This window comes from Kogia breviceps, chromosome 9 (genome assembly GCF_026419965.1).
Source record: "Kogia breviceps isolate mKogBre1 chromosome 9, mKogBre1 haplotype 1, whole genome shotgun sequence".
Classification (NCBI taxonomy): domain Eukaryota; kingdom Metazoa; phylum Chordata; class Mammalia; order Artiodactyla; family Physeteridae; genus Kogia; species Kogia breviceps.
The window spans coordinates 55905151-55931779 of NC_081318.1; the positions used below are offsets into that span (position 1 = coordinate 55905151).

Genomic DNA, 26629 nt, shown 5'->3' on the forward strand with positions numbered 1-26629 from the left:
TATGAGTAATTTTGTTTTCGTTGGCAGAAAGCTAAACCCGGGGCACGTGTGGTGCACAGTGGGAGGGAGGACTTATAGAAACAGCACAAGGACTGTGTCACAGCCACTGCAACGCAGTACATTCGAAGCTGGGTTCTTCTCCCCGTACATGTCAGTTTCCCCTCCCAGCTTTTCTCTTCTCATCCTTGGTCCCACTGCTTGCTGGGGCTCTAGCTCTCCTTTTGTCTGCATCTCCTATCGGCCTCCAGGGCCTGCCCATCTTTGCCTTGAACCGTATCTTGAATGTCTGTGCTTTTCTCCATTCTCTCACCTCACACCTGTGTCCCTGTAAGAGATCCTCTGGGCTCAGCCAATCACACAGCAAACATTTATAGAGCACTTGCTGTGACTACAAGCTCCCCCTTGTTCCCCTCCACCCAGAATGGTGACATATAATAAGTCGTCCGAAATGTTGTTTTCATCGCATCATTTCCCTTCTCAGAGATCTGAAGGGACTCTTTATTTCTTTCCACCACAAGTCTAGACTCTTCTGTGTAGATTTCAAGGCTTTTCACAATCTAACTCCATCCTACTAGGATCTACCCCCAAAGTCCCACTTCTCTACTCAGATCGGATGCTGTCTCCATGTTTCATGTATTCATTTTCTCTATACTGATGTGCTGCATACCCTCTATATATGTATGCCAGGCACAGCGCTAAGTGCCTAAGAATATGATATGGTTCTTTCTGTGAGAAGCTCCAAAAGTCTAAAGGTGGAAATATGTAAGGAAACCACATAATATGATATGATCAAGGTTCCTTAAGGGGTTGTATAGTGCACTGGTTAAGTTCAAAGAGGAAAGTGCTGATTCCACCTGAGGAATCAGGCTGACGATTTTGTCTAGAGGGACCAGGGAAGTTGTCCAAAGGGAGCCAAGTCAAGACCAAAGGAAGGGAAACCTGAGAGTCAAAAGCTGGTGTGCCTACCCTCATACTAAAATCCAGATCTAAATCCCATGCATAAGAATAGAACTTCAAAGGAGGAAGGAGTCAAGAGTCAGAAAGAGGGAAGTCAGACCATTCTGAGCATACAAGGACGAGACGGTGGGTCCTGGACAGTCACTGAGAGAAAGGTTAGAATGCGGAGGGCTCATCTTTATTAAATGGTAGTGTTTGGCTTAAAATCACTGAATGGTGGGATGAAGGCAGTATGAGGAGCCAACATATGGCAGCATAGGGTTACTATGACCTAAGCACAAATAGGTTTTGGAAATGGTTATGATGGGATAGGAATGTTGGGGTCAAGTTGAGAAGGCCCCGCCCCCAACTGCAAACAGTTGGGGGCGGGGCCATCACACGGGAGGCTGGCCAGGCAGCAGGATTGGGGCAGGTCATGGGTGAGCTCATGATTGACTCTCCTAGACATAAGTCCTAGAGAGGAGCTTCATCAACCTAGGAGAAGGGGACCCCTTTTTCTAATTTGCATAAAAACACACATGATGCATGTGGTAGCAGCAGTTGTCATCTCTATTTTAAGAAAAGGCTTCTGGCACCAAATGTTTGTTCATGGATTCAATTAATGCCTATTGAGCACTTCCTGTGGTTCAGACATCATTCTAGACCCCTGGGACTCAGTGGTAAATGAGACAGATCTATCTCCACCCTCAGAGCCCAGAGAAAGTAAGCAGGGATGCTAGAAATGACAGAACTATTTTAAAGGCTGTTGCCCTTCCCATAGCCTTTCTCTATCCAATTCTACCCACCCTTTAAAGCCCAGCTCAATACCAACCACCTTCCCCAGTGATAACCCTTACTGATCTCCTTCTCCAGAACTCATACTTTAAAAACTTTAAAAAAAAAACCTCATACTTAACTTTTTTTCTGATTACAGAAATAACATGTTCAGTATACAAATTCAAAAACAATATAAGTACCTAATATAAAGAGAACATACACTCACTAAAAAGAAGCACTTTGCATTAATACATATGCCTCGAATACCACCAATGCATCATTCTCATCATCATCTTCATCTTTATTATAAAGTGAGCACATTATGTCCAAAATTATGGTTTTAAACTTTAGACCTGGAGAGAACATAGAATTCTTTTATTTTTAAAACTTTATTGAGATATATTTCACACACCATATAATTCACCCATTTAAAGTGTGCAGTTCTGTACTTTGTAGTATATTCACAGAGCTGTGCAACTATCACCACAGTCTAATTCCAGAACATTTTCATCATCCTAAAAAGAAACCACGTACCTATTAGCAGTCATTCCCTATATGCCCATTTCCCTACATCCCCACAGACCCAGATGATCACTAATCTCCTCTCCGTCTCTATGGATTTGAAATTCTGGACATTTCACATAAATGGAATCATATAGTATGTGGCCTTTTGTGACTGGTTCTTTCACTTAGCATAATGTTTTCAAGGTTCATTCATGCATCAGTATTATATTTTTTCTTTCTTCTCTCTTTTTTTCCAAAGTACTATCCATTCTATGGGTATAGCACATTTTTATTTATCCGTTCTGCAGTTGACAGACATTTGGGTTGTTTCCACTTTTTGGCTATTATAAAAATGCTGCTATAAACGTGAAGGTGGCTGCATCATTTTTACATCCCCACCAGCAGTGTATGAGGATTCCAATTTCTCCACATTCTCATAGGATTTCTTTGTAAGAAGGAGCTGCCTCTACTCTGGAATAGAAGGGTCCGAGGTAGGCTGGATGGCTGCTAATAATCCATTCATTGTATATGTACAAATTACAGTAGCTTTGTCTTCCAAGTTTATGGTAAAGTCTGAAAAGGTGCTTTTGAGTGAATCCTTCTTTGGGGGGAAAAATATTTATTTGGGTTAATGTTCTTCACCAAAGAGCTACATTTGACTATAGTCTTTCTTTCAGCAATCGCATGAATCCAAAAGGTGGTTTGGGGTTTGTTTTTTCTTTAAATTCTGAGACAGGGAAAGAGCATGAATTTAGATATCAAGAGCTCTGGACACTGCCTCTGGTGGCAGAGTCTGGGGCAGGGGCGCCAGGCACCATGTCAGGCTGCGAAGGTGGCAGGAAGAAGCCCCTGAAGCAGCCCAAGAAGCAAGCCAAGGAGGTGGATGAGGAAGATAAGGCATTGAAGCAGAAACAGGAGGAGCAAAAGAAACTCAGGAGCTAAAAGCGAAGGCTGCGGGGAAAGACCCCCTGGCCACAGGTGGGATTAAGAGATCTGGCAAAAAGTAAGCCATTCCTTGTGCCGGAGCCAGTGATGATCCTTAATTCCACTCCTGTTTAAACATCTGGATTCCCTGCCATAACATCTGTTGCCACCTATAGCTAGAATGAAGTGTTGTCTTGGAACCTAATGTACATTTAAGAACAAACTTTTGTAAAAAAAAAAGAAAAGATAAAAGCTCTGGACAATTGTTGACCCCATAGAGCCTGTGATAATTAAAACATTCTCTTTGAGAGTTAGTTAGTTCTACCCTTTAAGGGAAAAATATGCACATGAGATTTTATACTTGGTAACACTCCTGAAAATAACAGAGCTACAATAAATCTGCCGGAGGAAAGAACCTCCAAAAGCAAGTTAAAAGTAAAACATTAGTTCAATAAAGGATGAGAATACGATCAGAATTAAATAAAGCAGTGATAGAGAACAGTTAAATTATTTAAAACAGTACATAATTATATCTATATCATCACATCTCTTTAAAACTTTCTCTAATTCATTTAAACATAATAATTACTCTTTGCCCTTGTAATAAGATATTCTATTTTGTTTAAAAATATATAGTTAAGTACTCTGGTAAGCTCTTTGCCACAATTAAGACATCCCTCTCTTTTTCATATTGCAGTCAAAACACATGAGAATCAATAAACAACCACTTCAGCATTAGGTTGACATCCATACTTTAGCGAGGACAAGTATCACAGAGAGTACGTGGAAATCTCTTAGGACAGATGGTCAGTAACTTCTTCCAGACATATTTCTGAACACGGTAATGTTCCCTTCCCCATTAATCTGGTAATTTTCTTCCTTTTTACTGTGAAGTATTACTTTCATTTGTTGAGGATGGTAATAATTTTCAGATCAGGAAGAGTAAGGGAACCAGCACCTATTGAGTAATCCCTGAGTGCTGAGACTTATTTTGTGATTCATTGTAATTTTTTTTAAAAAAGAAATTTGAGGGCTTCCCTGGTGGCGCAGTGGTTGGGAGCCCGCCTGCCGATGCAGGGGACACGGGTTCGTGCCCCGGTCTGGGAAGATCCCACATGCCGCGGAGCGGCTGGGCCCGTGAGCCATGGCCGCTGAGCCTGCGCGTCCGGAGCCTGTGCTCCGCAACGGGAGAGGCCACAACAGTGAGAGGCCCGCGTACCGCAAAAAAAAAAAAAAAAGAAATTTGATTTCCAGTAGTTAAATAAATATTTTTAGGAATATCACTTAAACATTCCTCATGTATTTTAACTCATACCTTTTATTACTGATGAACAAACAGTGAGACAAAATGCAAGTGTTGATCAACCCTCAATGGAATTGAGAGGAAAGAAGTAGTAGAGAGAATCTAGTGTTTATCCCCTCCCACACTAAGCAATTGGAACCACTATCCAGACGAAACAGAGCCCTCAATGGTAGTGGAATATCTATCTGGTGCTAGAGTTGTAATCAGTTGTCAGTTTCTCCCCTTGGATTCTGAGTTCACCAGCTAAGAGCTAGACGCTCAGGACCAAGGTGTAGTATGTGTGCAGATAGATAAATAGGTAGCTTAGATATATATAAGATAAATAGATGATAGACAAATAATCATAAGAAACATGCTGCTGTTATGTTTAGAGTAAGATTTTCAAAATCTGTAGTTAAAATTTTAGATAAAAATTACCAAGTCCAAATCTTTTGTCTCAGTGCTCAGTATAAAATATGATTGTAAAAACAAATAGTCATTGGATGAAGAAGGTAATTCCATTGCCTTATTGTCAACATTATATCATACCTTAAAATCAGATGTGACTGTGGAACAAGTTTATCAATATGTTGTATAATTGTTGATCAATTTAGAAATAAGAGATTCAAACCTTGTTTCCTTTCTGTAAATAAGAGGATAAACTTAAAGCATTTTAAATTTGAAGGGTTCATCTTTAATTTAGTAATAACCAAATTTTAGTGCCTAAAAGTGTGTACTTATTTGATTTTCTTTCTTCATACATGTGTCTTATGTGTTTGTAGTTAAAGAGGTTGAGCAACATTTGACATTCATGATTATTTTCTATTTAGAGATCATAGCTCTCTTTTTCCTCTTTATCATTTCACTTCGTTATTAATGCATTGAAAAGATATTACCAAAAAAATCACAAAATAATTCAATTTTGATATAGAATGTGAAGCAGGAAATATATTTTACTTCTTCCTTCCTTTTCTGAACAATTTTCTCTTAAACATAAGGATATTTAGCAAGGTTTTATTTTTTTTTATTATTATTTTTTTTATTTTTATTTTTTTTGCTGTACACGGGCCTCTCACTGTTGTGGCCTCTCCCATTGCGGAGCACAGGCTCTGGACGCGCAGGCTCAGCGGCCATGGCTCACGGGCCCAGCCGCCCCGCGGCATGTGGGATCTTCCCGGACCGGGGCACGAACCTGTGGTCCCTACATTGGCAGGCGGATTCTCAACCACTGCGCCACCAGGGAAGCCCTAGCAAGGCTTTAAACAGTGCTGAGCAAGTTTAGTTTTTCATTTGCAGTTGCCAAATATTAACCATTTCACGAACTCACAGTTATGCAGCAGTTATGCATCACATTGTGTGTATGTTCATTATACAAATAATTAATAAGTTATTTATTCCGATAATTAAATTTCAATAATAAAACTTTCTTATTGGAAAGTATTCAAATGACACAAAGGAATATCTAGTAAAACTTTAAAATTCCCAAAACCTGCAGAAAATCTTGATCTCCTTCCAGAGGTAGCCACTGTTAATAGCTGGTATATATCATTCCAGATGCTTTTTGATATACATAACATTTCATGCTTATAATTTCAAAGAATACCATTACTTAAATTTTACTCAGATTCAAATGATATGAAATTCAAGTTACCCAACCTGAGAGTGATATTCATATGAGAATTCCAATTTTTGCACCAGGTATCTGGCAACTTTCCTATTGCTAGCAGGAAGAAATACAAGCAAAAATAGAATACTGTAAAGCTTGACAGACATATCCAGTACTACTATTCATTTTTTAATATAAAAGCATGGATTTTCTTGTATGGCTTGTGGTATTTTTCTCTTTACCTTATCAAATTCTGTTCTATTGCTTTTCAGAATTGAGTCTTCTCTCCTGCCCACATCATTTAAGAGTTACTACCATTACAATACAGTAGAAAGAGTATGGGATTTGGAGTAATAAAATCTGGTACAAGTTCCAGCTTTGCCACTTACTAGCTGTGAGTCCTTAAGTAAATTATGTGTATTCTGTACCCCTCATTTTTCTCATTGGAATAAGGAATGGCAAACCCAACTACCTCACTAGGATTGTTTTGTAGAGTAGAGACTGTAATCCAAACTAGACATGATAAGCATTGTGTCTTGATAAGCATTGTGTCTCCATTGTGTCAGGATGGACTAAGTTTTGCTGTGGCTTAATATAACAAACTTTTATTTCTTGTTGACACTGTATATCCATATGAGTCATGAGAGGCTCTGCTCAGGGATGCAGGGTAACAGAGGCTGCATCTCTATACAGTCTTCCTCAGCCACCTTGGCAGGGGGAAGAGACCTGGCAAGAGGAGTACTGGCCCTTAAGGCAACCACATGGATATGTACATCTCATTGGTCCAAGCAGGTGGAACGGCCATGCCTAACTTCCAAGGGAGACGTAAAGGGCATTCCACCCAGGATCCAGAAGACAGACAGCTGGAACTTAGTGAAAAGCACCAATGACCACTAATGTTTGCAAACAGTAGAGATAATGTAAAGCGTTTTGAGGGAAGGGTGAAAAGTCACTCCTTGTTATTTTCTTTGATCCCAAAGGTATTCAAGAAAGATTTCCAAGGAAGGAAAACAAGTCTGGGGACAAAAATGGGAGCCTTGTGTGGGAGTCAGGCATGGTGGAAAGGAACATAGGGTGAGGAATTCAACAAGAAAAGAAAGTGAGGGAAGGGGCAGCATCAAAGTGAAGCAAGCTGTGTCTCGTGTGACTAGAGACTGAGCCCCATGCTTCTAGATCTGCAGAGGGTTGCAAACTGCAGCCTAGGTGAACTCTTCCTCAATCCCCTCCATATATCGTTAGATGTAGGATGCCTGCCTCACACAGAAGACCTCAAAGCCACTTCACTCCACCTTTGAGCTCAGTTCCTGGTATTGCCTCTGCTATCTGGTCTCACTGTTGGCATTGTGTTCTTGTTTTGGCCTTTGCACAGCTCCTGGGGCTCTTTATCATGGAAGATCACTACCCAACCCAGGGGTGGCAACACCATGGCCACCGGGCTTCACAAGCCACTAAAACAGTCACAGCAAGGTTTTCTTTCTATCCCTCAGAACCTCTAAAGAGCATCCTATTTTCTTGGTGCTTTAAAGTAAAGGAAGAAGTCTCCCTTATTGTGTATAAGGAAGGCATGTCAACATAAGTGGAAATAGTTTAGATTTCATTATTCCAAGTCCAGTTTTTCCTAAAATTCCCCTACTTTGGCTTAATTGTAGAAGGGTTACAAATCTACAAGAGGGTCAGGATCCCGTATCTATATGTTTAGAATTTCTCTGGTCAGAATATTCCTTCAAAAATATCACCACCAGGCATCGGACGGTGTGGGTGTGTATTTTCATGTGTGTGAGTGCGCTGAGGGAAGGGTGCATGAGGGAAGAGGAAATGTGAAGCTTCAAAAAAAGGAAATGGGGAATGGTCTTGTTTCATTTAATCAGTGGAAAACCGTGGTCAAAAAAATGTGTATTTTATTTTTTTTGAAACTCTTAGTCTCTTTATCTTATGCTCAAAAGAATAAATATTATAAAATTAAGCTGTAGAAAAGTAAAATTATGTGGATCAGAGAACTGAAGCAATTCTGTGCAGATTCCCTTGATCACCCAAACCAGCAAGCAGATCCGTGGGAGGAGCAAGGTAGAGGACCGGTTAGGTGTGGTTGCTATGGCAACCATGTGCTGATTGGAATAAGATTGAGGAATCGTGATTCATCCCTGGCTCCACATTTTCCTTTTCTCTTAACTGGCCCCTAAAGATTTGCAGTCCTTGGGGTCTCGGTGCTACCAAGGCAGGTCACAGAGAGACACCGTGCAGCCAGAGGTAGCTGTCCCCTAGCAATAGCAAGGAAGGCACAAGTTATTCATGTGCCTGGGATAAACAGGGTACAAGTGTAAATAAGGTTTAACCAGAGAGACGAAAGTGAGCAAGAATCATCAGAATGCCAAGCTTCCAGGCCAAGTCCTGGAATGCCACAACTCTGAAATGACAGAACCAAAGTGAGGCCATAGAAGCCAGATCAGCCTGTGAAGTGCAGATATAAAAGACCATGAGTTCATTTTCTGATGTTAAGAAGAAACACTGGTATTGACAAGAGAGACAAAGGTTTGTCCAGAGGGTTGGAGTGGGATGTACTTTTCCAACACATGTTTCTGAGCTTCAGCTTTCTCATCCATAAGATGAAATGCTGCCTTGAAGGTTGCTGCGGGGACCAGAGGCATAATAAATCCTCCTCACCTGCTCAAATGAGTTGTCTGTGACCCTTTCTGAGGGGGAAAATATGGATGGCCATATTAAGAACAATTGCAAAATCTTGGCTGATATTGTTTTTACCTCAATAGGGAAGATAAGAGTTCGGCATCATTGGCAAAGCTGTGAGAAGAGACTTTGAAGATCATCTCTTTAGATCCCTACTTAGGGATCTAAAGAATGCCCATTTGTGCTTCTCCTGTTCGCTGTTGGCTGTTGCCTTCATCAAATAGAATGGGCTAGGTTCTACCTCTCTTGATGAAACATGATGCATGGACTAGGTGACATTTTTATTTTGTTTTTGTTCGGTTGGTTGTATTCTTATCATCTAGGGAGGGTGTAGGAAATCACATAAGCCTCTAACCACTCTTAACAGGAGTGTCCATAGTCTGTGCCCCTTGTTCGAAAGGAATTACCTTGAAGGACTTAACTTTCAGGGAAGGTTATTTCCTCTGCAGTGTGCTCTAGAATTGTGGCTAGATGACGGAAATGCTGCTTAATGCTTCAGCATTCTGACTCTCCAATCCTGAGGTTCTTGACCTGCGGTCCATGGGTCTCTGAATGGAATTCAGAAGATCTGTGAGCCCCTGAAATTGTATGAAAAAAGCTGCCTGTAGTTATATGTGTAGGTGGAGTTTTCTGGAGAGGATTCCTTGGTGTTCATCTGGTTCTCAAATTTGGCAGTGACTCAGTTTAAGAATGATCATAATCTGAGTGCTCTGTGTCTGTTCTCTTGTTGGCAGTTGTATTTATCAGTGTTTTGTCCACTGAGGAGTTGGTAAGAGTAGAAAAATAGGGAGGACATTAAAGAAATTTTTTTAGTAAGAAAAATCATATTCTCAGATTCTGACTTAAAACTGATCTCTCCATTACATAGCAATGCAACAGTTCCTATGCAATACCATTAAAAACATTAAATAATGTATGCAAAATGTGTACATTTTACTGTAAGTAAAATGTGCCTGACACCATAAATACATATTGCACTCTAATTAACGATATGCATATTTAGAGGTGAAGTATACTGATATCTGCAATTTACTTTGAAAAGCATCAAAATAATAGGGTTGATTAATGGATGAATAGAAGCATAGGCAGATGAATAGCTATGTTACAAAGCACACACATCAAAATGTTAATTGTAGAATCTTTGTAGCGGGTATATATGGATGTTCACTGTATAATTCTTTTGTTTCTCTGTATATTTGAAAAGTTTAATAAGATGTTGGAAAAATATATGATCATAATAGTTAGAGTGCATACAACTATATATGACACAGAAGACAGAATAAGGATTGAAAGAAATGAATGGAAGTTGATTTTATAACTTTGATATTTATTGATTCAATTTAGAGGTAATTCTTTAGTACACAGAAGTAAATCTACAGATCTTCAAATTTCAAGTGTAGAGCATTTATGGTCAAGAGGAATTACCGTGATGTATCTGTGCGCTTAGCAAGACAGCCCTCCGAACAGTGACCATGATTGCACATTTTCCCCAGATTTGGTAGGGTTTGCATAGTTTTATTTGGAGCTTGTTCTAACACAAAGCTCTTCTTGCCTTCAGTTATTTTCTAGTCTATTTCTCTGCTTGATTGCACACCATGAATCTTAGTAATTTTCCTCTACCTGTCTGCTTCAGATACATCTTATCTGAATCACCCATCTCTAGTATGTAGACAGGCTTAACACACTACACCCCAGCGAGTGAAAGAAAGAGTTGCTGTGTTCTTCTTTACATTTTACCAGGCATATATCAGTCTCTAAAAATCAACCTGTTAGAATTTTTCTTAGTAAGAGAGTACTAAACGAGATGAGATTTAACTTTACCATGTTAATCCAGGCATGAGTAATTTTACATCCTGCTTGGACCAACGTGCTTAATAATTGATCATGAGAACCATATAAACTCTGGCACTAACACTTGGGAGGTTACTAATTAAAAAACAAAAAAGTTTTTCCATTTTAGCATCGCAGGCCCGGCCCATTGTGGGTGACAGCTCATTCGAGCCACTTGAATCCAAGAGTTGCAAAAGGAGCAAAACCAAAACAGCTTATTGGAGCTGATGAGCTGTTTTGTTTTGTTTTCACACTTGTACACCTCCTACAGTATACATTATAGTTAATTACTATGTTTCAAGTAAAACTGTGGTGATTTTTCCCCCTATGACAATGAAGCAACTAAGTCACTAGATCTGTTTTGGGTTTTTTTTTTTTTCTTTCTTTCTAATGACCCCAGTGTTCAAAGTCAGATCTTTTAAAAAGGACTTAACAGAGCATCATGAGACGTGATAGCTGCTTAGGGTGCAATTTTAATGCCAACAGACTGGAAAACAAACAGCATAACCCAGACAAGACATAACTTTGTTCTTTAGCATCTGTGTGGAGAGGAAATCAGATCTTTCTGGGATGTGCTCCCGTTCACAGGTGTGGAAGAGAAGATGTCAATTCCCGGCTCACCACATTTTGGGTGGGATTCTGATTTGGGGCAAGGCGACAGGGTATTGCATTGTCTCTCACCATAAGAGCTCGAATCACTTAACTCCATGCTTTTGTTTCAGTCGGCCACAAGCAGACGTTAAAAAAGCATGAATCATCCCTTAATCCCATGAGCCTGGTGTGTGCTGGCTCCTGTCACTGCATTCTCCAGCTCTGTTGCCAATGGAAGTGAGAGGTGGACCCCAGGCTTGCAACCACTGTTCTTTGCTCTACCACCAAACCACTGAGCTGTTGGCACTTTAATCGTTTTATACCAGGAGGAAACCAATTGTGTTGATGTGAATGTCTTATTCATTGGACATTACAGGCTTCACATTTTTAAGGAGCTGAAACTCCAAGTCCCCAACGTGTAGCCACAGTGAATCAAGACAAGAGTGCCGTGATGACGTTTTCGAATTTATTGCAGTTGCTCTTTAAAAGATTTGACAGTATTTTAGAATTCTAAATGCCACAATTTGAAAGCCTGTCTGAGGTTGTGTGCTAATCAAAAACAGTAAATCATGTTTGACTTATAAAGGTCAGCAGAGTAGTAAAACTAAGAGGTAGTGCATATTTTTTTCCTTTTCCTTTTAAATGTGTAGACAAATATAGAGACTCAAGTGAACAGACAATTTATCAAGGACCTAAGACATCTTTCTGGTGCATGAAAATGTCCAGATTCTCCCCACGGGCTACATTTTGAAAATTGCAGTCCTGGGGAAGAAGCTTAGTTTCTGTGTCATCCTGAGTCCAGGACACTCTAGATATTTCTCACGGGCAGAATAAGACCTTTCTGCATTAAGTGCTACAAAATCTGGTGCTTTGTGAGCAGTCACAAGACATTTGAAGAACCTGCTGCATTATCTGATTTGATGTCATCCTGAAAAAAACAACTATTTACCCACAGATTTCACAGAGGCAGCTGTAACTTCATCTGTGTGGAAAGCACACAACTGCCCTTGGTTGGGGATTGCCCTGGTGACTCCCCTGCTTAAAAGCCTCTAAGACCCTCTCACTACCTACAGAATAAAGCCCCAAACCCTAAGCAGGGCATGTAAGGCCCTCCAGTCCACCAGCCTCCCCTAACCTGTCAGCTTCCCCTGCACTTTGTTTCCTGACATCCAAATATGTGCCTGCCCCATTAGCCACTCATTGCTTCCCAGAGCCCTAGGCTATTTGAGAATGCCCTCCTTCCTCCTTTCTACACATTAAACTTTTATTTATCTTTCAAAGCCCAGTTCTTCCTCACTGCATTGGTACCTCTAGGATAACACTTCCATTCTCCATTTTGACTTAGAGGTTGCTGTTGTCCTGTCGTCGCTTCCAAACTTGAGGCTCCTGAGGATGGCAGTGGAGTGCTGGTAAATATTTAGCAGCCGTCTCTCCAGAAAGAGCAGGAAAGCCCTGATTGGTCAATTGTCTGTATCCCATGGTGTAAATACACCTCCTTCCATTGCCAATTTCAAGGGTGGCTGTGTTTAATAACAGCTTGCAAAATTCCTGAAAATTTTAGCATCGGGCTCTCACAAGCCAGTTCAAGCCAGCTTCAGAACACCACTAGGACCTTGCTTTAACAGTCTTTGGAATAGTCTCCTCTTCCCCCCTAAATGCTGTGCTTTCCTTAAAAAAGAGATGTTCAGTGTTTCCTGGATTGAAATAGGCAAGCCAGCTGATAGTTTGGCTCTGCCACAGCTCATTGAGTGGGGTGTCATTTGCACAGATTCGGGGGATATTTGCACCTCTTGTCATTTGAGAGTGGCAGCCTTAGGCATCTCCCTCATGCCATGGTGCGTAGGCATGTGTGAATTTAAACAGATGGATTTATTGGAAGGTGCAACCAAGAACTGCGGTGAGGAGCAAGTTGATGGTCTTGAATCCAGCAACCTCATTAGAACAGAATGTGATCCACCGTGGCGTCAATAAAACACTTACAGAGGAAAGCCTAAGACACAGATTTGGGAAGATAAGTGACAAATTCTTTGAGGGAGGAGAGAATACTATAGGCTCAGATCTCAACATCTTTTCAACAAATCTTTTGTCATTTTATTTATTTATTTTAAAATTTTATTTATTTATTTTTGGCTGCGTTGGGTCTTCGTTGCTGCGCGCGGGCTTTCTCTAGTTGGGGCAGGCGGGGGCTACTCTTCATTGTGGTGCACGGGCCTCTCATTGCAGTGGCTTCTCTTGTGGAGCATGGGCTCTAGGCGCATGGGCTTCAGTAGTTGTGGCACACGGGCTCAGTAGTTGTGGCTCACGGGCTCTAGAGCGCAGGCTCAGTAGCTGTTGCGCATGGGCTTAGTTGCTCCGTGGCATATGGGGTCTTCCCAGCCCAGGGCTCGAACCCGTGTCCCCTGCACTGGAAGGCAGGTTCTTAACCACTGCGCCACCAGGGAAACCCTCTTTTGCCGTTCTTGATGTGAGCCTTTGTCTTACTTTTGTGACTCACAATTTGAGATTGAAACATCAGCGTATTTTAGTTCATGTAGTAAAGTGCCAAGCTGGCTAGCTCTGTTTTTATAATCAACTTGGAAATAACAGCATATTGACCCTGTTGTTCCTGTAAGGGTGACCAACTCCTTCTGGTTTACCCAAGTTTTAAAATGGAAAGTCCTACACCCTGGAAACCCCCTCAAACTGGGACAGTTGGCCACCCCAGTTCCTGTAAAGGTGTGGTTCCTGTAGTGAATGCTATGGGTACTCACACTTGGAATATACCTCACATAGCTGCTATGCCAGGAGACATTGAACCAGTGACTGAAAGGATCAGAACTTCTTTAAAAGCCCAGTTTATAAAATCTGTTCTCCTCTTAAGGTTATGGTTCTATCTTTCAGGAACATTGTTTATTTAAAAAATTTTTTTTTGGCCACACCTCTCAGCATGCGAGATCTTAGTTCCCTGACCAGGGATCGAACCCACGCCCTCTGCAGTGGAAGAGCGGATTCTTAACCACTGGACCTCCAGGGAAGTCCCCCAGGCACATTCTTTAAATGAGAGGGTAAATGAAAATGTACTTTGGATAGGAGAAAATGCTACATGTGCACAAAAGGTTGCTATTTATTTCTCATAATGATACACGTGTTCCATAACTATCCCATATTTTCATACTCATCTTGGGTACGAGAGAAATACAGCAACTTGCTATGATGGGATAACCAGTATCAAAATACTTTAAAATAGCCTATTAGGATTTTGTGGGGAGTACATTTCAGATAATTTTACATGCAGATAGAGTCTTAACTTCCATGAATCAGCCCTCAGTGATTTGTTGTTCATTGGCAATGTTCATATTGTGAAGCTGCTACACGGGAAAGAGATGGTGGGGAGCTTAGTTGGGTGTCCAATGTTTGAATCCCTCAGCATGACCTTGTTGGACCTTCCTCGCTGTCAGCAGACATTTCCTGGTGGAAATGATGTGCTATGGTAGTGTCCACAATGTGTCACTTTGTGACAGTGTTAAATTGTGCCCCATAAGAATCAATGTTTCTGCTATAATATGACATATGTGTTCCTACGTGTGTTTGGCAAACTACCACAGTAAAAATTATAGTTTATGGGAAGAAATAGAGTAAGGGGCAGACCACTCAAATTGTATTCAACATAGTATTTTAGTATGTTTGAGCTGCTCTAACAGAATACCATAGACGGGGTGACTTATAAACAATAGAAATTTATTTCTCACAGTTCTTGAGGCTTGGAAGTCCAAGACCAAGGCAGATCTAGTGTCTGGTGAGGACCCTCTTTGTCTTCTTGCTATGTCCTCGACATGAAAGAAGGAGCAAGAGACCTCTCTGGGGTCTCTTATATAAGGGCACTAATCCCATTCACATGGGCTCCACCCTTATGAACTAATCTTCTCCCAAAGGTTCCATCTCAGAATACCATCACATTAGGTTTAGGTTTCAACATATGAATTTGAGGGGGGACATAAACATTCAGTCTATAGCACATGGCACCCACAAGAGCAGTAAAAACATTACTAAAAATACTAGCACAGTTTACAGGTGAAAGAAGTTTGGTGGAAGGGTTGAGGCTACCGAATTTTGGCTGAAACAGCAAAATGTGCAGAGATCTAGAACTGTACAATAAACAATTCCAAGACAGAGCATCATGTGGCCGAACTAAGCCAAGGTGAAATATGTGAGGTAAGTGGGCAGTATGTACAGTACTGCAGACCCCTTCAGCTTGCACATGAGTGTTTATGTCTCATGCACATGGCTGCTGTGACTTAGTGGCTCAAAACTAACATTAGCACGAATTCTCTCACATGAACCAACACGACTTCTGGTTTATGCTGACACTGTTCTCTGTTTACCAATCATATGTGATCTAGTTTTCACTACAGAAAGTCATCTTAGCTTTGCAAATTTCTGCTGAATCTTAGCTTTGCAAATTTCTGTCTCATGGTTTATGAGACAGATTAAAGTTGTAGATGATCATATATATTGAATTCAAAACCCTTAGCATGAAATTTTCGTGTGCTTCAACACTTTGGACAGTAATAACTAGACAACTTTTAATTTGAAAGAAAATGAAGTCACATCTGCTCTCAGATCTTTTAATTAAAGTCAGACATGAACCCTCATGTTTCTCTACTGCTGAATACTTAGAAGTGGTTTTATGAGATTTGTGTGTGTGTGTTTTAAGTTGTAAAAATTGCACACACTGCTGAGTTACATGACTTTGGTTTATTTAAATATAGTTTAGTAGGACTGTAATATATAAGGAAGGTGAAAGGGCAGAATTCTATTTAATTAACTTATACCCACTTGGGAACCAGTCAATTATAAAGGTATGCTGAGCAAATAAAGCTTCACATATGAAATCCTTGAAAAAAGTAAGCCACTTTGGTGAAGACTTTCCTATTCTTAACTGTCATTAAAATTATTTCTATGAGCTATTTCAAACCTTAGATTATATGTATGTATGCATATGTGTATATATGATTATATTATGATTTTTATATATCATGTATGATTATAAATGATTATATGTGTGATTGAATATATATATATACATATGATTTTTTTTTAAGATTAAAATATGTCTTGGTGGCTCTTAGAAGACCTAGATCAGTACTTTGCCTGCACACTTTTGGCCTTTATTGAGATAGGACATACTCCCAGGATTGCCATCCTTTAATCTACATGTGGATTAAAATACGACCAGTGTTTTATATTTACATAAATCTGATTTAATAAACAGTCACACCATTATAATAGAGGATTCTTTTCAATCACAGCTAATTACACATCATATAATGCCTGGTCTTTAATGAGGATTTCAATAAATGTTTGTTGATGATGATTATTAAAATGATATGTTAAGTTGGTCTCCTTGTATAAGAAATGCTTTGTTTTGAAATGTTAGACTTAAAGCTTTGCCTAAAAATTTTTAATTATAATCACCACTTTGGCAAGAAGCTTAAAATGTGCAGAGTCGCTGCAATTAGTGCATTGTGCACCCATATGGATGTTACCAAACAGCTTTCAATTTAAAGGATTTGGGCTATTTGAGTGATGGACCTTCTGTTAAGCTTAAAACAAAGCCCGACTATTTCTGCATTCATTTTAATTAATATTCTCTTGCTGGTGTCAAAGATGTATTCTCTTCTGGGGGAGGAGAAGCATGATTATCATAAATCAGAAATAAGTTACAGAAGTAGGTTTAACTAATTTTCTACTTCTGTTTCATCCCATTTCTCCCCACCCCCCAAGGAGCTTCAATGCAATGTCAGAACAACGGAAAACACTGATTTCAGATGTTCTCAAAGAAAACCTATATTTCTAGCCAAATCATAACATAATTAAACTCACAAAAAAATGAAGAAATAAAGCTGTCCCCAGATTTTTGAAAATCATTATGAAGTTTAAAACGTATCATTTTGAGTCCAACATTCATATCAAATCTACAGTATAAAATTTGATTATATATGTTGTATATATACAAATGAGTATATGTGTCATATATGTATGTATTTGTATATATACATGATATTTTTACTTCAGAGAGGTTTGTAGTTGCCTAGGTGCTTGGGGTTTAGCAATCTTATTTGTGGACTTAATTTTCTACAGTAGCAAATTCTGCATGAAGATTAATTAGTTACAAAAGATTAGTATTTTAAGCAAAATCAAACTCAAACTCACACAGCCTGGTAGTTCTTTTTTCCTGGATATTTTTTATGTGAAGTCTTATTAATATGATACTTGGGGAAAAGAAGCTTTCTGGACTTTGTCTTTCACCAAATCAGAATAAATTCTGTAAACGGTTATGTGTGTTAGTTAAGGCCTTGATTTTTTAACTATTTTCAGACATCTCCGCTGCAACCACTCTTTATACACCTTCAGAAAGACAATCACTCCAGTGGCCATGGAATCCTCTGATTCTGAATGCCCAATTTAGGACAACTATGAATGCTGATTTCAAAAGTAGATAGCTAAAATGATCCCCCAAAATCTTCACTGAATTCTTAAGAATAAGATAAATATGAAGATTACAAAGCAGAATTGTAATTTACCAGAACACGTGGATAAAATAATTCATCCAATATGTGAGTGGAAAGGCATAAAATCATTAAGTCCACTCTAAAACACACTATAGCAGGTCCTTTTTTTTTTTCTTTTCCAGCATTAAGGAAATTCATTCCCCCTAGCCACTAGATTTGGCACAGAGATACTCTAGTTTGTCCATATTGTCTGGATTTTTCATTTTTATTTCCTTTTTTTTAAAGCATGTGATTAATTATACACCTGTCTTTAAATTCCTCCTTATATACCGGTCTTTGGGATTCTACATTTGAAAAGAAGGAAATGTGGAGTTAATTTTATTCTAGGTTAGAAACAGATAAAAGCTAAAGGTGGTCAAATAATATACATTGTTTTTCTTGAAGAGAGCTTAACTATTTTATAATTCTATACTGTCTTTGCTACTGGGAGGTAGCTTTATTTCCATCAAATCGCTTACCTTTCTGTGAGGCATCTTTACACAGAAGTCCCTCAAACAGAAATGAGCAGATTACCCAGCACTGCCCTATGTGTAGCTTCACATACATCCTGGTGAATATCCTGTTCACAATTTAGGCGATGAAAGAAAACCTACAGTTGTTTTAATTCGGAAGCAAAATAATCACTTCTCTCCAGTGAGTCTTAGAGAGAGAAAAAAGGGGGGGTGCAGAGTCTTTCTGTAGAAAAAAGAATACTTTATGGAGGGGCAGGACAGCAGGGTTAAAAAAATAAAAAGTAAAACAAACACAAAACCTGAGAGTGGGTAAGTAGGCCAGCAAAAGGGAGACCATCTGATCACATGGAAGCACCCTGAGCTGGGGTGCTGGGCTGTGCTGTCCCACTGGCGTGTAAACTGCGTGTGTTTGTGTAAGTGTGTATGTGTAAGTGTGTGTGTGTGTATGTGTATGTGTACACATAGAGATTTAACGGGGAGCACAGAGGGAATTAGAAAGAGCCTGGCCCATTTTTAATTTGGGTCTGTTTGCTTGCATTTAGCACTTAAGGGCTTCTACATTCAGTTTGCTCAAAAGAGTGATGAAGCACTCCTTGCTTATGCCTCAAATCAGAAATGCATGAAGTGCAGCTGCAGAGATAATACATTTTCCCCAAAGGCTTTGGCTGAGCAAATTAGGTGTCAATGGGGTGCCTGCGCAGGCAGTACTCTCTCTAATTAGTCTCTTGAGCCTAGTTGGTGGCGGGTATGAGATGATCTAATCAATTGGTCTGTGTCTGATGGTTCGTGTAAAAATCCTACCAGGCAGACTCTCTCCCACAGGTCACCCACCTGCACAGCGGGGCTGCTCATTTTCATTTTTCATCTCCTCCATCACATGATGCTGACAGTTGGTTTTAAGAAAATTGAATCCAAAAAATATCTAGTTCATAGGGCACATGGGTCAGAACAAAGTTGCATTATGGGTACCAGCAATCCAATTAATTAATATTTATAGCTGAGAAGCTCTATGTAGATATTTCTGAATAAGAATTTTATCAATAAAATCCAATTTCTGCTTTAAAACATTCATTTCTAGAGAAAGAACATTGTAAAAACAGAAAGCAAGATATAAATGGCATCCGTTAATCTTATGGTTTATATACCTAGGAGTTAGTTGATGTGCACATAGCTTATAATTTATATTCAGTTTCACTTGTATTGTGTGTGTGTGGTGCATTTTAATAATCAATTAAATGTAAGGAAGGATTTTGCTATTATACTTTGCTTCCCTATGAATGTTGTGTGTCCTCTCCTTCCACCTATATCCCCACCTGTCAAATGCATGATTACATTTAGATTTTAAAGAATTTTTCTAGCAGTAAAGTCACCTACCTCATATGCAGTCCTTGAAGGCTGAAACAGATGCTGATGCCACCCAAGGAGGAAGAAAGGACATCCCATGCTGTTGGGGAACAATATTAGGCAGGGTAGTGGGCACAGTTTTTGGGCTCAGCTGCTCACAGAGATGGGAAAGGGTCTAGCTCTCATTGGCACCTCCCTTCTTTTCGTATTATTGGCTCATTTCATTAAATGTCTGAGCCTAAACCTAAGTAATAGACATCTCATAATCACTCTATTCACCTTCTATTATCCAATTACTGTTATTTTGTATTATCCTTTATTATCCGACTCTGCTTATGCCCTGGGTTAGGTACATATGATTCTCCTAGAGGTTACACCCAAAGAATCAGAGCAAAGCCAAGGACAAACACCAGGAATGACTAAAAGAAAGTCTTTAATCAACCCAATAGGAAAGTGTCATGCTATGGACGATGGTGCACCCATATGGTTACATAAAATCAGATATACTGAAACTCCAATCATTTTTTTCAAATAGAACGTCATGGAGTTTAAAAAAAAAAAGTTTGACCTACAGGAAGGTGTTAATCCTACCCACCTTTCTCAGCCTGTAGTGTATCTGTGGATGGCCACCTCTGTTCCCAGCACTGTGCTCTTTCAGCAAGAGCATAGGCACAGCATTTGCCCTTGGTCACCATGCAAGAAGGGAATAACATCTGAGAACATATTCCACTCCCAAGTTCTCAGATTCTACCTTTCCCCTTCCTGTGCATTCCACAACTGTCTACTGACTACCTGAGCTAGGTCTGGCCTATGTTCTAGGGACACAATGGCGAACAAAACCAAGCTTAATCAAGAATATAATGATGCCACCTGCCACCCTACATGCTTGCTCACAGCAAATGCCCTCAGACCACAGGGACTACATGAAGTCTGTAGTTCAGAAGGTCAGCTTGGGTGCCAGGTCTGCATCCTGCTGATTAAAGTGGTGGAGTGGAGGAGAGCCAGGCAATGACTACTTGATTCGGGCGTGGCTGTAGGAACTTTGTGTCTAGGCAAGCAGATGTCAGGACAAACCCTGACTCCTGTTTGGCCAGGGTGGGCAGGCTTCCTGGAAAAGCTGGCATCTCTTAGAAGAAAACAATAGGGGAAAATCTTCATAACTTTAGATTCGGCAAAGGATTTTTAGATATGACACAAAAACCACAAGCAACAAAAGAAAAACATGGATAAATTGGACGTCATCCAAATTAAAATGTTTGTGCATCAAAGGACTATCAATACGGTGAAAAGGTAGCCCACAGAATGGGAGTAAATATTTGCAAATCAAGGAATTAATATCCAAAATATATATATTTTTAAAACTCCTACAACTCAACAACAGACAAACAATCCAATTTTAAAATGGGCAAAGGACTTGGAGAGATATTGCTTCAAGTAAAATATACAAATGGCCAACAAGCTCAAATATCACTAATTACTAGGGGAATGTGAATCAAAATCACAATGAGATACCAGTTCATACCCACTAGGCTATCTATAATCAAGAAAAAACAAAAACAAAAAAAAACAGAAAATAACAAACGTTTGCAAGGGTGTAGAGAAATTAGAACATTTGTATATTGCTGGGGAGATTATAAAATGGTGCAGCCACTGTGGAAGATGGTTTGCCGGTTCCTCAGAAAGTTAAACAGAATCACCATATGACCCAGCAATTCCACTACCAAGCGTTACCCAAAAGAATTGAAAACAGGTACTCAGACAAATATTTGTACATTAATGTTCAGAGCAGCACTATTTACAATAGCCAAAAGGTGAAAATAACCCAAATATACATCAACTCATGAATGGATAGACAAATTGTGGTATATACATACAATGGAATATTATTCAGCAATAGAAAAGAATGAAGTACTGGTGCAAGCTACAACATGGGTGAACTTTAGGAACATTATGTTAAGTGAAAGAAGCCAGACACAGCATATTGTATTATTCCATTTATATGAAATATCCAGAATAGGTAAATACACAGAGACAGAAAGCAGATTCACTGTTGCCAAGGAGCCTGGAACAAGAGAAGAATGAGAATGAAGGATATAAGATATGTAAATAAAGGATATAAGGTCTCCTTTGGGGATGATAGAAATGTTTTGGAATTAGATAGAAGTGATGGTTGCACAACATTGTGAATGCACTAAATACCAGTTAATTATATGCTTTAAAAGGGTTAATTTTGTGTTATATGAATTTCGCCTCAATTTCTTAAAAAAGGGTGGTATATATAGCTCTGATGATTGGCACTGTAGAATGATATACAGCTGGATTTTTTTAAAAAAACATGTATGTGATCCATTTTTCTATTTCATGTTCATAAAAATGACCACGATACATCCTTTTAATGGTCTGTATGATGCTACAGGCACTTAATTAAGACCAGTATTAGTGCTAATGATTTGGGGAAGGAAATTTGCTGAATTTCTTTTTCTCTAAATAAACCAAGAGGAGGTTAGACCATTTAAATTCATGGAGTTAAATTATTTTAACAGTAGAAAATGCAATCCGAGCATTTGTTTATCGTATGATAAGGACTGTTTTGGTTAAGGAGACTGCTCTGCTTCCAGCATGTGTGCTCAAGGCCGCTGTGGAAAGAATGGATAGGCTCACTTTGGCCTGACCAATTCTGATGTCTCATGTAATTTGGGAAAAATGAATGATGTAAGATTTTTTGGTTGTTTTATTTTTAACATATAACAATTTTCTCTTTTCCTCCTTCCAGGATTAAGTTGTCATCATTCTGGGAAGGAAAAAAAAACATTAATGAAGTGGCCAATAATACGAAGGGAATCATGGATCAGTTTCCTTTCACTCCCTGTGGTGGATTTCACTTACAAGAAAATTGAAGCTGGCAAGACCTGTTTTCTCTGCAATTTATTTAAAACCTTGCACGCATTTGGATGCCTTGTGATTTCCAAGAACTATGTGAAGATTAAGTTTTGCTTACTGATACATGGCATGTATTCTTTTGTGTTTGATTTTTTTTGATTTCCCTCTGCACCGCGGCGTCTCTGTAAAGGTTTTTATGCTTTCACCAGCCATGTCTTAAATACATTAAGACAACACACTCGGTGTTCACACTTCTTCAGTAATGTCTGTACTTGAAAGCCACATAGTGGCATAAAACAACGTGTGTTTTCTTTGAGAGTAATGCACATTTTGCAACCACCAGGAAGGAAAACTATAGCTAAAAAAAACCCCATGTTCTCTGACTGACTTGACACCTTGGTCCCTGGCCATGGGACCCCACTTGTCTCTTACTTTTGGAGGACATAGGCAAATGTGTGTGTGGTTTTTTTTCTTGGAAATAACTGCACACTTATATAGGATATTGGAATCTGCTTAGCATTTTCAAGCCACATAGCATGACTGTTCTCCGAGCAGGTTGGAAGTGAAGAAACAAATATGAAGCATTAAGAACAAAGACAGGGATAAATCGCTTCCTTTTGAACCTCTAGAACTTGAGGTAGCTTTTTACATGCTTTCTGGGTTTTGTCAACATCTTATTTTTTCCATCCACTTTGTTACGCTTTGTGAGTATTTTCTAAACGGTGAAAAGAGTGAGGAACAGAATGTTTAAAGCACGGGTGCAAAAGAATTGTATCTGCTAGATGAGCCCTGAATGCTGTCTTTACTAGTCAACATTTAAAAAGCAAATTACAAAGCTATCCAGAGTTTGAAATTTGCTCATTTACACCAAAACACCTTTGAACTACATTTTTCTAAACATTCCAGGCTAATTGGAAGGCATCGTTGGGTACCCTAACTTTAAGCAGTCTCCAGGAATAACTGTTCGGATGCAGGTTTTAGAAACGAGGCAGGAGTCTTGCTTTAAAGATGGAAAAGGGAAAAAGGAAAGGCCTGGCTTCCCTTGTTTAAGAAGTTGAGAGACCTTGGAGGATGAAGGCGAGTATGTGACGTGGAGGGGAAGGTGGATTGCGCGTGGGCATGCTTTGAACCAGAGGGAGAACAGCCTGGTGCAGGTCTGTTCCCGGTGGGGCAGCCTCACTGAAGACCCCACATAACACTGGGGGGCAGCTAGGAAACTTCATCTCGAGCATGAAACCCAACTCCTGAGGACACCAGTTCTTATGGAAGTACCTTCGTGTACATTGTTTTACATTTCCTAGTAGAGAGGAGGAGAGACTGAGAACTTGAAACATGTCGCACTTTTTAGGATCAAGAGTAGGAATTATGAGCCAGTTTGACAAAAACTTTCCCTGAGAGTCAGGTGAAGGAGAAGCTTTTCTGTAGTCACCCAGTATACCTAGGCAATTGGACCCAGAATTTCTAAACATTAAAACAGTACTTCCCCTGGAGTGGGGTGTGAGTATAGATATCAGGTCACAATCCATCTTGTCCAAAGTAGTATTCATTGTAAGCTTCTAAGTGCTAAGCGAGGAGTTATTTACTGACTGATTTTAAAGAAAGGAAAAGTTATCCAAGGCCAGAATGCTTACTGTTCGCTACCTAGAAATACTTCCCATTCTTCTTTCATACATTCCAACTCTTTGGCAGTCTTTAGAGGTATTTTGATTTAATGTGTATTTACATTAGGATTTCTTAAAGTAAATGTGGAGAGAAAACTTTACGTGCAATCAAAAAACGGCCTTTCCTGTGATTTATTTTGAATTATTCATTTGGGGGAGAGGCATAACTTTTGTACTTAATGAAGTTTAAACCAAGGGCTGATGATGATTCAGTCTTGCTATGTAATAAGCTTTCTAACTTGAAATTTTGAAAATATTTAATGTTTAAAGACTTCAATTAGAAATGTTAGAGTTATTCAGAGATACATGCCTCTGTCATTGGCAGCTTCTCTTGGGAAATGAAATGTAATACTTCTCAGTGGGGGGGGGGGAATAAATCTGTTTTATTACAGAGACATATGTCTCAGAAGGGTCTCATTTAGGAGGTTTTCGGTTCCCCATGCTTGCCATTGGTGCAGAACATCAAAGTTTACTTTGTCTCTCTCTTTCCTCTCCCATTTGCAAACACCTTCTTTTTTTTCCCCTCCTCTCACTAAGGACAGCCATGAAAATCACTACAGACTGTGTTCATGAGCAGATTTACTATGCTATTGAGAAAGCACTGGAATGTCTTGTGAGATTATTTTTATATGAAGGAGTAGCTTGAATTCAAACAGCTGGAATAGTTAGAACACGTTAGCATGGTAGCTGTATCCGTGTGACGTCACTGCACACACAGTATTTTGAAAGGCAACTTGGGACTTCATGTCCATTTTCTTAAAGGAAGAGTTTGGTTGTCTTAAAAATACAAGATACATAGGACATGAAAAAAAAATGTTTGCAGTGCTTAGATAAAAAACGGGGGCATAAGGCAGGGGTGGCTGTCCATCCCCTGACGCAAGGATGAGAAGCTATTTCTACCTCCCAAGGGTGACGAGAAGTTTTTCCAGAGGAGCCTCCAGGCTTGTGGAGAAAGCAAGGTCTCTTGGTATCCTTTCCTCAGTGTGTACATGATAGCCAGTGTAATCAATACCCTAGGTAATGCGTCTATACAAGATAATCATCTGTGAATATTACTGGTTTTGTAATCTTTGTTATATAAGAGGATGCTTAGGCTGTACATACTGGGGTAGATTATTGCCTGCCCCTATACATAGGAATATGCTGCATAATTGCATACAACTTCCATCTCCCTTACCAGCTTGTAGGCAGAGGAAACCATATAAGTTACTGCCTTGCAATTTTCTCATACACCAAAAACCAAACCAAACAAAATTCAAATAAAATAAGCAATCTCCTATTCTCATTCCCTTCCTACAGCAGCGTATTTTAGAGGCACATACAAAATCTACATTCTCTCTAGTTGGGAATGGATTTAAAAATTTTTCCTTTTATCTTTGTTTTTGTATGATACACTGAGATGTGTACTTTCTAACAGGGGGTTGGTACCTAAGAAATGAGCTAGCATTATTCAGAAAATTATTATACTTCAAAATGACACATAGTAAGGAGAATGGAATAATACATGTTGCATATTTGTTACCAATTGTAATTTGTCTGTATTATGAAAGACGTAATGGTTTGTCAGCTGTCACTGTTGTTTTCTTGTAACATGATATGGAATAAAGTATAGCAGAATCTCTGTACATTTTCTTGGTACATCTTCTTGGTGGGTACCAAATAACACCATATACTCCATCAAAGAAACATTGTCTTAAAAACTCTTAGACATAACCATTCTTAAAGAATGCAAACGAGATCAAACACACAATGCTCTTGGATGTGGGAAGGAGTGAGTTAGCTGGTATGTTCCAGAAATCTGTTAAACCCTCCCTTTGCTTGATTTGCTATGCCGAATGCAGGTAAAGGACTAGAGATTGTGCAAGACAAATCTTATGAGCTCCAAGATCTTCACAATTCCCCCAGCTCCTTACTGACATTCACCACATGTTCTGTGCATCTGGAGCCAATCTGGTTTTGTTTAATGACAATCTTACTAGTATCTTTTATTGCCTCTTCCTCTCTCTCTCTCTCTCTTTTTTTTTGCACATATACTAAGATGAGGTGAGTACGTTACCCTCCACTGAACACAAATCAAAGCCTGAGCGCGCTGACATTCTGCCAGAAGCGTTAGTGTTCTCAGAGCTGAGCACATTTCCCTGAACACCGCCTAGTGGATGCCTGCACCTGACCCAGCACTGCTGGGAGCCGCACTGGGATGGACAGTGCCACCTGGGGAGGCCAGTTTCATTTCTATCATCACCTCTTCTTTCTTGTCGGATCTGTCAGCTTCATAACCCCAAACAAAGTCCCATCAATGAATAATAAAGTTCATACCAGATACAGTCATCAACTTCTAGATACGCTATTTGGTGATTTTAAAATGTTTCTCCTTGAAGGTAAAAATCAAAATTCATATCTCATGTTAAGAAGACCTATGACCCCCGGCCTTCCCCTGCACAGACCCTCACCGCAGCAGCACCCACCTCAGGTTTCCCTTCCCTTGCTCCTTTCCTATAACCTCTGTGATTTCATAGCTTGGAAGCCCTCACAAGCTGACACTCTCACAAAACCGAATGTAAGTGTTCTCAGTTGATGTATATTGCATTCCACAAAAGCTCGTGAGAGCC

At 39.5% G+C, this 26629-nt stretch overlaps 2 protein-coding genes and 1 pseudogene across 14 annotated transcripts in view; 2 read left to right on the forward strand and 1 right to left on the reverse strand.

Annotated features, from left to right (window-relative positions):
* Positions 1-25645, forward strand: part of CDK14 (cyclin dependent kinase 14) — a 599292-nt gene extending 573647 nt beyond the window's left edge. For all 6 annotated transcript variants that reach the window (XM_059073929.2, XM_067042484.1, XM_067042485.1 and 3 more), the window contains one exon: positions 22253-25645. The gene's annotated coding sequence lies outside the window, so the exon portion shown is untranslated. The remainder of the gene's footprint in view (positions 1-22252) is intronic.
* MTERF1 (mitochondrial transcription termination factor 1) overlaps positions 1-26629 on the reverse strand; it is a 710255-nt gene that overhangs the window by 43966 nt on the left and 639660 nt on the right. For 6 of the 8 annotated variants that reach the window (XR_010842224.1, XR_010842223.1, XR_010842221.1 and 3 more), the window contains 3 exons: positions 19510-19579; positions 18967-19057; positions 17905-18358 (listed from right to left, as the gene is read on the reverse strand). The exons of 1 other annotated variant lie outside the window; for it this stretch is intronic. The gene's annotated coding sequence lies outside the window, so the exon portion shown is untranslated. Of the gene's footprint in view, positions 1-17904; positions 18359-18966; positions 19058-19509; positions 19580-21466; positions 21542-26629 lie in introns of those variants that run through there. One more of the 8 variants, XR_010842226.1, reaches the window with a different exon arrangement.
* LOC136794788 (translation machinery-associated protein 7-like) lies at positions 2967-3224 on the forward strand (annotated as a pseudogene).